The sequence below is a fragment of the Cupressus sempervirens genome, chromosome 4 (assembly GCF_028749045.1).
Source record: "Cupressus sempervirens isolate cs-2001-9-10 chromosome 4, ASM2874904v1, whole genome shotgun sequence".
In the NCBI taxonomy this organism is placed as follows: Eukaryota; Viridiplantae; Streptophyta; class Pinopsida; order Cupressales; family Cupressaceae; genus Cupressus; species Cupressus sempervirens.
In genome coordinates, this window is record NC_143121.1 from 414594269 (window position 1) to 414608590 (window position 14322).

Here is a 14322-nt window from a genome sequence, read left to right on the forward strand (position 1 = left end):
CTATCATATCACTATCCACTCACTTCAAAGATATTAAAGTAACATATTGTTAAATGTATGCATTGTTGAATGTTCTTTCATCGGTAGTAATATAGTCATGACTTCGTACAATGACTCCTCTCCTCTCTCCATGGTCAAGATTTTACAACATTATAGACTTGTATCATCCCATGCTACCAATAACTAATTTCTCTAACTGTCCTACAACCAAATTTGGTCAATCTTACCTATTAGTTTAGTGTTGTCAAATTGACAACTCTAGTTGCCAAACTTGATAGCTATCCCTTGACCAACTCTAGGAGCCTAGATGGATATAGTTGGTTGGGTGGGTACAACCAAAAAAATTCTTATCTTTCTTGAAAGATGATAGGTGTGAGTTCTGGTCTTTTCTCTAATTGTATTCTCTATCATGATCATTATGAGGTTTCTTTGGTTCTCCAATAAACTCATTAGTGTTTACAATCTATTCTTGATCAGAATTTTTCTGAGAACCTAAAATTTAATGCTTATATTTTTGACAGTCCTATTTAATGCATACACAAATATGTTGTAGTTGCTTTTAGTGTTATAAGAAGCAACTTGAACATGTTTGAATAACAAGATTAGAAATTGAATCTACATTGACAATGTTGTTTTTTTTAATGGTCATATGCATTTTTCTTTTTCATTTTGAAAATTTCAATTTGTTTCCTTTTGTTTGTACTTAAAGAAATGATTGTGTTGGTTTTTTTTAGAGTCTAGATAAGACAATGTTTCCTGATAAGCATTGTCAAAACTGTTGTAATCTGAGCAGTCTTTGAAAACATATGCTTAAAGAATTGGGGCTCCTATTTTACGAGTAGAAACAATTCCCCTCCAAACCACACACAACACCCAAATTCTAGTCATTGATTGTCATGACTTGGGCTCTCCACATCTTCAATAAGAGACCATTGTAGCAATCTCTACAACTACACAAAACTAGGGTTTCTTTCAGATCATCAATCATGGAATCCCACACTTTGACTTCTCAAATGCAAGAACTAGACAAAGCTTTTTTCAATCTTTCCATGGAGGAAAATAAATTGTATAGAAATGAACAAGCTGGGAGCCGTATTGGCTATGTAAGCAAATTAGGATACACCCAAGGTGCTAAACTAGACTAGGGGTATTATTATTATAAACAATTGAAATTGGCTTGATGTTCAAAGTATCCTAGGTGCCATTTGTTAGAGAAAAAGGATAATTTAATTTCATTTATTAAATTACCTTTTCTCCCTTCTTAAGATTTTTCTTTATGTGCTTTTTGCTTTCTCTATTTAATAATTATTTTGTAATTATTAAATAGCTTTCACCTTTAGGTTACCCTTAGTAACTTATGAGGTTACCCTTTTTGGGTTTCGATCTCCTTTTATAAGGATTGATCTCTTTGTAATTTTTATCTCTTCAATCTCTTCCTTCATCTGAATATACAATTTGCATATTTTTCAGAGCAAACCCTTGCCTCTTCTTGTCTTTTTCTTCTCTGTGACAGGTTTTCTACATGCATAGGACTTCGTGGATTTGATTTGTATATTTGGTCAAATCCTACACCCTTACTATTAACAAAGCTTATATTAATTATTATCATTTGTTAAGTTTGAATAGATTCGAACTTAAGACTTCTTAGATAAGAAGCTCACAACTTTGAACACAACTTATCATTGTTGAAAGTGCAATTTATAAGCAATTCATAAGATATTGGCTTATGTTGAAGATATTGAATCATACCAATATACAATGGTTATTTTGGTTGAAAGAATAGGTAATAAGCAATGGGATATGTTTCCAACCTTATACAACTCTATAACCTTCAATGACCATTGTTTTCAATTCATAATATTCTCACCAAGATAAGTTTATCAATATTGATCTATCGTGACTTTAATGCTGCTAAGATATAATTAGTTGAATGTTTGTATACTTTTTTTTTTCTCTACACTTAATATGATTTGTGTGCTTTTATAAGTATTGGAATCACTTCAATAAATACGGTAATGTAGAGCCACATCTCACATAGAGACATGTCTCTATGTGAGACATGTCATTTATGAACTTATCATTTGTTACCATCAACAACTATTTGATTACCCTTACTCAGCGATATCATTATCACAATCATGATTGATTATATATGTTGCAATACACCATAATATATCGATATTAATTATCGATGCACTTGAGCAATAATATGATTATTATTTATTTCAATATACTTGTTCATGTATGTGTATTTAATAATATGTCTATTATTAAATACATATATGCAATTGGTGATTATTAATTCATTGATTATTGATCATATATATCATAGAGATAAATTATGATAAGGTAAAGGATAGAGACTAAATTTTCAAGGCCAACATGCACACTTATACATTTGATTGCATCGGTTAGAGTAATCAAACTAAAGTTGCAAATCTCTAACATGTTTGATAACCCACCTTTTTCTTTAATGCAATAATTATTGTGTAATTGAGTCACCTCTCTTCACCTGCATCCTCCAAGATCTTAAGTCACCATACACCTTAACATTTGATTCTCTAACCTTCTGCAAGGTTTATTGGCCAACTAATAGGCCTAGCCCTTCCCAATATTCCAAATTCAAAAGTTGCACTAGGAGGCCTAAAAGGGGCTCATTCCCAGTAGCCCTGTTTTTTCCAAATTTACTCTAAACTTCACAAAGTACCATACAAACACCAAAACTATATACAAAATCTCTTAGCAGGTGTAAAACCATATCTAAATCTATAATAGTGGTTTGAGATCACAAGTTTTCAGCTCTTTTCTATCGAGTCCTAGTTCCTAGGCCTTTTGGGCTTAAAAATGTTGTTTGGCCTTATAAGCTCATTCCCACAAAACCCATGAAGAAAATTCTTATACAAACATCACTGACATGGTATTTCCATTCTTTCTACCAAATATTTTTCCTTCACTAGTCCTAGAACACCTTATGTGTTGTGATTCTTAGCAATCAACACGTTAAACTTGTAGTCATAGTCATGAAATTTAGTGTTGCATCTCCATTTGATGAAAAATCCCAATATCCTCACTCTACATACTATCTCCACCTTCCAATACAACTATCCACTAGGTACCAAGAAGTTTGGGTTGCAAGAATGAAGGAAAACAAAAATTTACCTCTAAACCCTAAATCCAGACTTAGGGTAAACAACAAGTATAACATAGAGGAGGTTGATGGTACTTTTTATGGATGGATAAAAGCTCTTAGTCTAAGAATAAACTTCAGTCCAAAAGATCTATCTTACAAACTAAATCATGTTGAGGGAAAGGGTTGAATTTTAATGTGAGCACCAATCCATCAAAACATATGAATAAAAGGTTTACAATTTTTGGACAAGTATGAATAAACTATGACTTTCATAGAACAATTCAACTCTTAATGACACCAAATTTTTCTTTCAAAACCATATGTGCATATATAAACATTAAGTACAACATGTCCAATTTTTTTGTAGATATACACATTAGTTACATTAAATTTTTCTTTCAAAACCATATGTGTAGATATAAATGTTAAGTACAACATGTCCAATTTTTTTGTAGATATACACATTAGTTACCCCAAATCTTTCTTTCAAAACCATATGTGCAGATATAAACATTAAGGGTCTGTTTGATTCATGGAATTAAAAAAATCCAGATTTTTACAAACCTTGGTTTAGCCAAATCAAGGTTGTGCATATCTTCATTCTGATTTTTGAGATTTTACTAGAACTGTTTGTTTCACTCAAAAGATGCGTGTGAAGTGCGTAAGCTTGCAGTTGAAGGAAAATTTCAAAAAGTAGTCCAATCTATTGTTTTTACACTCCTTAAAAAACAAAACCAGGTTTTGATTTTCAATTCCTACTTGCTAGTAGGAAGTTGGAAAACCTGGTTTTGAGGCAAAATTGGAAGTCATGTATGCTAATTCCATTTTGTAAATTTTGAAACAAATGCACAAATTTTCAAATCCAAGTTTTGAAAAAGCCAATTCCTGTCATCTTCCAGGAACCAAATGGACCCTAAGTACAACATGTCCCATTTTTTTTGTAGATAATATAAACATTAGTTAGATCAAAATTTTCTTTCAAAACCATATTTATAGATATAAATATTAATTACAACATGTCCAATTTTTTTATAGATATATTTTCCTGTGATGAAAGACCATCCCTAACAATACAAACCTAGAACAAAATAATGAGACAATGGCTACATTGTGGTCTCAGTTCCAAAGAAAAGCTGATAAATGTAATTATCCTTGTAAAAAGTGTAAGGGCTTAAAGAATTGAAGAATTCTAATCACAACAACCTAGATTCACTGTAGGCAACATGGTCATGTTGAAGGGGGCCACAATTTTCGTCCATTACTGAATGTGGATTTCCTATTGGAGGAACATGGATGTATGAATATTCAAGTTGAGGATAACATTCCCATGGAAGAAGATGATAATGTGCCATAGGACATTATTGAATAAGATGGTATTGGAATAGGTGATGAAGAGGGTCACGATGATGGTACTACTACATCTGATAATGATGATAAAGATGGTCTTGATATACCTTTACTTGAGAAGGCACACAAGCCCCTATACCAAGGTTCCCAAACAACTCTTCTCTTGGCTATAGTATTGTTGGTGAACTTGAAGGTTATGAATGATTTATCTAATGTAGCAATGTCATGTATGCTAAGGTATGCCATTTTTGTCATCTTTAATTTTAGCATACAATTGCTATTCATTATATTAACAATGCATATTTTTGTTGTAGGTTGATAGGTGAGTTTTTCTTACCACCATCAAACATTCTACCTCATTCATACTGAGAATTATCTACCATTATGGATCAGATTAGAATGAAGTATTAGACAATACATGCATGTCCCAATGATCACATTCCATATCATAAACAACATGAATTCGCAAGAGAATGCCCTAATTGTCATATTAGTATATATTAGTCAAATCAAATAACAAAAAAGGTGCCTCAAAAACTTCTTTGGTGCATTCTCATTATTCCATATCTTCAACGATTATTCAAGTTCACTAGCATGGCACAATTTATGGCTTACCATGCATGCAATAGAAGTCAAAATGACATTATGTAAATGCCTGCAGACGATTCTATATTTAAAGAGATAGAAGAAACATGGTCACACTTTAAAGAAGAACCTTGTAATCTGAAGCTTTCATTGGTAGTGGATAGTGTCAATCCATTTGGAGATATGGGATTTATTCACTTAGTGTAGCATATTTTTTTTATTAACAATAACATTCCTCCTTGGATGTCCATAAAGAGGGAGCACATAATGTTGTCTATGATTGTGTCAGGTATTTTTCATTTAATAATTATCTAAATTAATTTATAAGTAGTGCATGAAATGGTCAAAATAATTATGTAATGTTTATGTTCATTCAATTACTAAGTAAGTGCCAAGTTAAAGATATGAATGTGTACATTGAGCTCCTAATTGATGAGTTGTTGAAGTTATGGAATGGCATCACTATGTATGACATCTCTAGGCCAATAGGATATCAAAAATTTCAATTTCATGCAATGCTTGTATGGACATACATGATGCCCCTGGGCAAACTCATTTTTGTGGTAATGTCCAATTTATCATCCAAAGTTTGAAATTTATATTTTGATATTATCTTATATTTAGTAATCATTTAATTGATGCTTGTGAAGGTTGTCGAGGTATCAATGACCAACTTCCTAGAGGAATGCAAAGTTATCCTACTCAATTTAGTAGGTTACCATACTACAATGATTTCCCAATCGTGCATTTGTTTGATGCTATGCATATTGGAAAGAATGTAACAAAGACACTATGGAAAATATTAGATAGGTGTGATAGAGAAAAAATTGCCAAAATTTGTACTAACATTCAAGAATTGGTCAAAATTTTGACCAAATTGTTGGTCGTGACCCTGGCATCCTAGTCAAAGGATGGGCTAGAATTGGTCAAAATTTTAAAAATTTCTTGAAAGTTTTCGACCAAGAATTGGTGGAAATTTTGACCAATTCTTGAAAGTTTTCCACCAAGAATTGGTGGAAATTTTGACCAATTCTTGAAAGTTTTCAACCAAAATTTGGTGGAAATTTTGACCAATTCTTGAAAGTTTTCCACCAAGAATTGGTCAAAATTTCAACCAATCCTTAAAAGTTTTTGATTAAAAATTGGTGGAAATTTTGACCAATTATTGAAAGTTTTCAACCAAAAATTAGTGAAATTTTTGACCAATTGTTGGAAGTTTTCCACCAAGAATTGGTTGAAATTTTGACCAATCCTTGAAAGCTTTCGACCAAAAATTGATGGAAATTTTGACCAATTCTTGAAAATTTTCAACCAAAAATTTTTGGAAATTTCAACCAATTCTTGAAAGTTTTTCACCAAGAATTGGTCAAAATTTTGACTAATTCTTGAAATTTTTCGACCAATATTTGGTTGAAATTTCAACCAATTCTTGAAAGTTTTTTACCAAAAATTGGTCAAAATTCTTGAAATTTTTTGACCAACATTTGGTCAAAATTTTGACCAAAAATGGCAAATCAGAGTGAGCAAGGACAACAACTTTTTGACCAATATTTAGTCAAAATTTCAACCAACCTACAATTTGGTCAAAATTTTGATAAGAAAAATAGTGATGAATTGCTTTGTCAAAATTTTGACTAACCTAGGTCAAAATTTTGACCAAACTTTGAGTCCAAATTTACTATTGAAGGGCGAGAATGTGTACCTATGTAAATGTTATATTATTTTCCATTTGAACACACGTCTTTATATTTCCTTCTAAACATGTATCTCTTTATATATTCAAAGAAATATTTTTTAAGGTGCTTGTTACATATTAGCTCACAAAAAAAAAATTGATCTAGCTACATACATATTCCAGAATCCAAATAATAAAATAATAAAACTCAGTTAACCCATGCTAAGTGACTTACCTCAAGATCTTGCACAAAAATAATGCAGACCATGAAAAATGGGCAGAGTTTGCAAGAAACTTTACAAAAACATATCATAGCAGATATTGTTAGAAAGAAACAAGCTATAACCCAGTTAAATTGGTCTAGTTGTTGATTAGCTAGGTTGATTACAAATTCCTATAGGATTTTCATCATATTAGGTACATTTCATTGTTGTTCCCTTGTGATCTCTATATTTCATTGTCATGCCCTTGCAGCTGTGTGATTTCATTGTCGTGTCATGCCCTTCCTCTGTGATTTTCTTCAAGGGCAAGAAGAGATACCTATGTAAATATTTTTTTTTTCCTTCTAAACATGCATGTCTTTATATTTCATTCTAAACATGTATCTCTTTATATATTCAGAGAGATATTTTTTAAGGTTCTTATTACATATTAGCTCACAAAATAAAAATTGATCCAACTACATACATATTCCAGATTCCAAATAATAAAATAATAAAACTCACTCAACCTGTGCTAAGTGACTTACCTCAAGATTCTGCACAAAAATAATGTAGACCATGAAAAATGTGCAGAGTTTGCAAGAAATTTTACAAAAACATATCATAGCAGATATTTTTAGAAAGAAACAAGCTATAACCTAGTTAAATTGGTCTAGTTGCTGATTAGTTGGGTTGATGACAAATTCCTATAGAATTTCCATTAGATTAGGCACATTTTTTTGTTGTGCTCTTGTGATCTCTGCATTTCATTGTCGTGCCCTTGCAACTCTATGATTTGATTTACATGTCATGTCCTTGTGATCTACATGTCCTTCCTCTATGATTTTCTTCAAGGGTGAGAAGAGGTACCTATGTAAATGTTCTTTTCTTTTCCTTCTAAGCATGTATGACTTTATATTTCCTTCTAAACATGTATCTATTTATATATTCAAAGAGATATTTTTAAAGGTTCTTATTACATATTAGCTCACAACAGAAAAATTGATCCAATGACATACATATTCTAGAATCCAAATAATAAAATAATAAAACTCACTCAACCCGTGCTAAGCAACTTACCTCAAGATACTGCATAAAAATAATGCAGACCAAGAAAAATGGGCAGAGTTTGCGAGAAATTTTACAGAAACATATCATAGCAGATACTTTTAGAAAGAAACAAACTATAACCCAATTAAATTGGTCTAGTTGCTGATTAGCGGGGTTGATTAAAAATTCCTATAGAATTGTCAAATTAGGTACATTTCGTTGATGTACCCTTGTGATCTTTTTATTTTGTTTGTTGTTCCCTTGCAACTCTACGATTTTATTACCTTGTCATGCCCTTGTGATCTACATGCCCTTCCTCTATGATTTTCTTCAAGGGAAAGAAGAGGTACGTATGTAAATGTTCTTTTATTTTCCTTATAAACATGTATGTCTTTATATTTCCTTCTAAACATGTATCTCTTTATATATTTCGAGAGATCTTTTTTAAGGTGCTTATTACATATTAACTCACAATAGAAAAATTGATCCAGTTGCATACATATTCCAGAATCCAAATGATAAAAAAATAAAACTCACTCAACCCATGCTAAATGACTTACCTCAAGATCCTGCACAAAAATAATGCAGACCACAAAAAATGGGCAAGGTTTACAAGAAATTTTACAAAAACATATCATAGCATATATTTTTAGAAAGAAACAAGCCATAACCTAGTTAAATTGGTCTAGTTGATGATTAGTTGGGTTGATTACAAATTCTTGTATAATTATCATTAGATTAGGTACAATAAAATGAAAAATCAATTGTTTCCAACTAGTAGGATCAAATACAACTTTTCAAGGTGATAAAATTGCATATGCAGATGCATCACTTGCATGTAAGGCATGAAGTGTGCTCCCCAACTTATAACAAATGGTTGGACATAAAGGCTCCATACGCTAGCCCAACAATGGAAGCCAAGGATGTAACCATGCATGTATTGGCACAATTTCCCTGTGAGGATCCCAAGTATCTATTGTTGCTATTAATTTAGGCATCCTATATGATCCAGAATGTTATGAATTATTGAATCCAATAGTAACCTCCCATGTCTCTAGAAAATGTAGCATAGGTTAAGGGTCCCTTGGCTCCTAGGAATTTTAGTAGCTATTCTCACTACTAGAAGAATAACTTTAGTGAAGAGTTGAGTGAAAGGGCTTGAAGAAGCAAGTTCAGTTTCTATGTAAATGCCATAATCACAAGGCTCAATCTCTTGTAGAAGCCTTTACCACAATGACATTACCTCTAAACCATTCAAAGGATTTTGAAGTGGTTCCCAACCTTGAAACACTCTTATAAGCAATGGCAAAGAAAATGCAGATGCAATACAGGACAAATTCCAAAGTGATTAGATGTCATTTCCAAGGTGAACATGACAAATTCTAATATCTTAGCATCTTAAATGAAATAAATTGGAGGGTGAGAATCTGGTGAGAAATGTGTTTTCTTTAAAAAATTTGTGCCAAATCCAAGAAAGAGCATTATTTGACTACAAATAATTAGAGAACAAATATAAACTCAAAAAATTCAAGAGAGTATGCTGACAATTAGTATGAATGAAAGTAGCAATCAACTATACAAGCAACTCATATAGTTGAGTTACTATACCCTATAATTTATTACATTTAAGATATTAGGATATACTGGTTTAAGAAAATGTAGATGCTATTTCCAAGGTGATCATGACACAACAAGAAAGAATGTATTTCTTACGATAGATTGGTCAAAAAAAGATGAAGTTTTGACACAATAATGATTCATGTTTAACACAATAATGATGCAATCTTATTTACTGCAATACTTTCCTGGATTCTATCTAGTGCTCCCATAATATCCTCTATGTTGTCTAGCTATTGTTTGTGTCGTGCCATCTCATCCTGAAGTTGCTCCTTCTCCTTCTGGTATATTACCACAGACTCTCTTTCGTGCCTTCAATTTTGATCAAACTTTTGAATATTTGCCTCTACCATATCTAAAATCAACTTCACATTGTGTTGTAACTCTGACATAGGTGTTTGGTCCTTGATAGCTTTCATTTCAGCATTCAAGTTTTCAATATTGGTCAACACCCTCACTTGCGGACCTCTCATGTCAAGCACTTCTCTACTATTTCAACACCATGTTCTTGTTTTTGAGCTAATAGTTCTTCAAGTGCATTTTCTTGTAAAATATAAATTTTGTTGAACAATTGTAACCTCCTATAAAATGAATTAATGTTTTCTATTACCATTGATGGGCTTCCCTTGAACAAAATCAAAATGAAGAAGCATAATTACACCATTTTTTTCTTTGAAAATCATATGTGTAGATATAAACATTAAGTACAACATGTCCAATATTTTTGCAGATATACACATTAATTACACCAATTTTTTCTTTCAAAACCATATGTTGCAAATCTAAACATTAAGTAAAACATGTCCAATATTTTTCCAGATATACACATTAATTACACCAAATTTTTCTTTCAAAACCATATGTGTAGATATAAACATTAAGTGCAACATGTCCAATATTTTTGGAGATATACACAACCAACTTAATAAACATACAAGAATAAGTTATTCTTGTGAAGAAGGATCATGTTAGATAATACAAGGGAATTTGATCAAAATAGGGTACCAATGAATAGCTATTTGTCATATTTGTCTTCCTCAAGCGAGGAAAATGTAGGAATGGAAGAAGAAAGCGAGACATTTACTATGTCTAAATCAAAGAGATCGATTCAAGGTCAAAATATCATAAATGAATTCAATAAGCACATGAATTTTTTCCTTGCTCAAGGGGGATAATGTTCTAATGATGATGAGAGTGAAGGTGACTACGATGTGCCCTTTAGGTACAAAGATCTATAGAAACAATGGGTTCCTAATGAACTTCCTCCAATAAACACCGATTTTTGTATTGGAGAGAGGATTTATTGAATAGCACAATCCTCATTACATGGTTTGGGCCTTTTTTCCATGGATGGCATAAAGGTCTCTTACATCAAGGTCGTTGAATTGATGGAGTATGTTGAATCTTGCTATGATTATAGTTGGATGCAAATTGTTAGATATAAAAAAGCATGTGTAGATATGTACTCACGAAAAATTATATACAACAAAAAGTTAGTGAACAAAGTTAAATAGTAGCTATATACATTGACGAAAGGCCAAAAGAATTAGGGAATATTGTAGGTTTCATAAATAGTACACGACATGCATTAACTAAGAAGCAACCTAATTGCATATTTGAGGTGCACGAGGGAAACCATGCATTTGTATATGTGATAACAAAAATACATGGAGACGAAGAACTTCTTACTAATTACATTTTGAATTGCATGCATACAAACAAAGCCACTATCATGGGCAAGGTGGTACGCACTATGCACAACTTAAAATCAACTTCAATCAATGAATCCAACACACCATTAAATTTGTATAATTTTTTTTGCTAAATTAGAATAATAACACGTGTTGTAACATGTCTCAATGATTTTTTTTTTAAATGTAGCGCTACAATATGGATCAACAACCAAAGGATATGCACGACAGTGATGGTTCTTCTTCCCGATAGGTAAAACTCATTGTTGTTGTACAAATTAGATACAATAAATATGTTAATGCATATTTATTATTATTTTTTATTCTTCACTACTATTTTGAATTTACTTTAGAAGGGAAAGGAAAAAGTAGTCCACGAGGAGGAGGAGCTGCACGATGAGTGGATGAATTTATTATTGATTTTGGATTAGCCCCTGATCCTATGACTGCATTGCAAAAGGTGATTCATAATACAAGAAGAAGGATATCACAATTGGCATCACCTCAACCTCAGACTCTTGCATTACAAAACACAAAGGATAGATTGATGAACCTAGTTAACACATATACAATAAGTATTAATGTAGTTTTTAACTATAACAAAAGTTCAATAATGGTTTTTATAGTATGCTCTTTTATTTATGTTAGTAAATAAAATGCATGTGTTATTTTTTTAGAGGATGTTGATCACATACAGGGGCGATCCCCTGGAGGATGATACTCTAGGTGGTTCAAGTACATCACATGTTCTATCCTACACTTGTGTTTTTCTCAAACAATTTTTTTTAATAGCTCTAACAATCTTGTTTTATTGTGCTCTACAAATCTCATTTTTTAGCTCTTACCTTTGATCCTCTATTCACTATGTTGCTTACTAAAAGGAATAGAACCACAAAGGCACTACCAACTACAAATTTGACAATACGTAGCTTAGCAACAAATGCGGTAGCACTGCCTATTAGTAAGTAGATTCCTCTTTTTCTCTCTCATTTTTCATGTGTTTATTTCACTTGAACTATTATTTCTTAGGGGGAATTTTGTAATAATGGATTCATCTTATGTAGGAGGTGATGAGGACATTCCTAGGTGTTCCCATGTTAGATGTATGAGAAAAATAAAGAATTGTGATTAATTTCTCGTTAGCAATGAAGATGGTCTTCCCATGAAAGTATCCCAACTTTCAAGTACTTTAAAGATTGATCCTTTCTTTTACTATACAATCTTATACTCATAATCAAATGCACTAACCTCACATGTAGTCCCTTGCAATATCTACTAATCTCATTATTATTTTGTAGGGAATAATATATTTTATGAAAAAATTAATGATGAATGTTTGCATATATTTGGGTTGACCATACGCACAGGGTATCATATTTTGATTTCATTGATAGATCATGTTTCCTTAATTTGATCAATTTCTTCAAGTAAATTAAAAGGTAACTTCAGTTCATTTATGAATCTAACACTTTTTTTTCTTTTCTGAAAAGGTAGAATTTGCAAGCAAAAGAGTTAATGGACCAACTCATTGATGCCATGACAACACTTTCTGGACCCAGTGCCTTTCAAAGAATTATGCTCCTTGAGAAACTGAGCCAAACTTTAAAGTATATTAGATACAACTATAGGACACAAATAAAAAAACCTTTTTTATGAGCAACCCCCTATATTTTTATTATTGAGTGGGAGAATCTTATAAAGGATGTCGTTGAGATAAAATCAATAGATGATGGAGAAATGGTACCACTCGAGGAAAGAAGGTATGTCATAATATTAAGAATGAAATTATATAATAATTTCTTTTAATACTTATGTGATCTAACATATTTCAAATTTCACATAGGTTGCTTGACACATCAAAGGCAATCGAAGCAAGAAAATAGAAGCAGGGGTAGTACAAGCTTGTCTTAGGTGGATATTCAAAACTTTTTGCATGAATTGTAAGTATAAATATATAAAAATTATATGTAAATATTTATAAATTGTAAACAATTTCCTCTTTGATGAAATTGATTACAAAAACAATTCATGATACCAAACAAAAATGTAGGCCACAAAGTTCTAAAAAAAAGCTTCTCAAGTGGACAAGATATTAGGCTACACAAAAGGATTTAAAACTATGGCTGAATGAGTCTAAGCAATGAGTGCACAAGGTTCTTCTATTAGATCTATCAATGAGGTAAATAAGTCAATTGATTTTTATTTCAAATTGAATACTTTACCAATTACTGTATTTGATATTAAGTTCCAAAAATAAGTCATTATATTTGTTTTAAGTAAGGAAACAATGATTATATACTTGTTTAAAAATTTAAAGTGAATATATTTATATGTACTAAAATGAACAATTAATATTTCTTAGTATTTGTCTTGTATTTATATGTATATATTTTTGATAAATGCACTAATTATTTACATTGGATTGCAGCTTGTCAATCCTGATACATTAGTCAAGCACTGTGGAGGTGGTGATTCGAATGTGGATCCTAGTACTCAAGGTATATATTTTCTCTTTGATTTTTTATTTTTGAATTATTAATACAAGTAAATATTTAAAATTGAATTTGGTGTAGTAATAAAAATTTAGCAATATTATGTGTTGGGATTAAGAAAACATCTTGTATTATAGTTGTAGGGGATGCAGAGGTTGTTCTTGAAGAACGTGTTGAGGTCCAAGCCGGTGGGCAAGATGATGTGGTTGGACAAGGTAAAGAGCGCTACAATGTTCTTTAAAATCTTTAGTCTCAAATTTTTTAAATTTAACCCTTTTATTTGTTATTGCAGAGGACCCACCTTTGCAAAGGATAGCGAGATTATGTCCACAGGTGAGAAGAAATATTGATGATGACATGGATATGCCTCTACAAAAATTAGGGAATGAACAAAAAAAGAAATAAAGAAAAAGGAAATGATTCATGTGAACTTATGTAACTTATTTGATAATAACTAATGTTTATGTCTCTATATTTTATTTATGTTCTAGTGAATGTTCATGTGAATGCATTCTAATGAATCTTATGTTTTAAT

The 14322-nt window shown here is 31.5% G+C and overlaps 1 pseudogene; it reads left to right on the forward strand.

Annotated features, from left to right (window-relative positions):
- Nucleotides 1–986: 986 nt before the first annotated feature.
- Nucleotides 987–14322, forward strand: part of LOC149561807 (3-hydroxy-3-methylglutaryl coenzyme A reductase 1-like) — a 30761-nt pseudogene continuing 17425 nt past the window's right edge.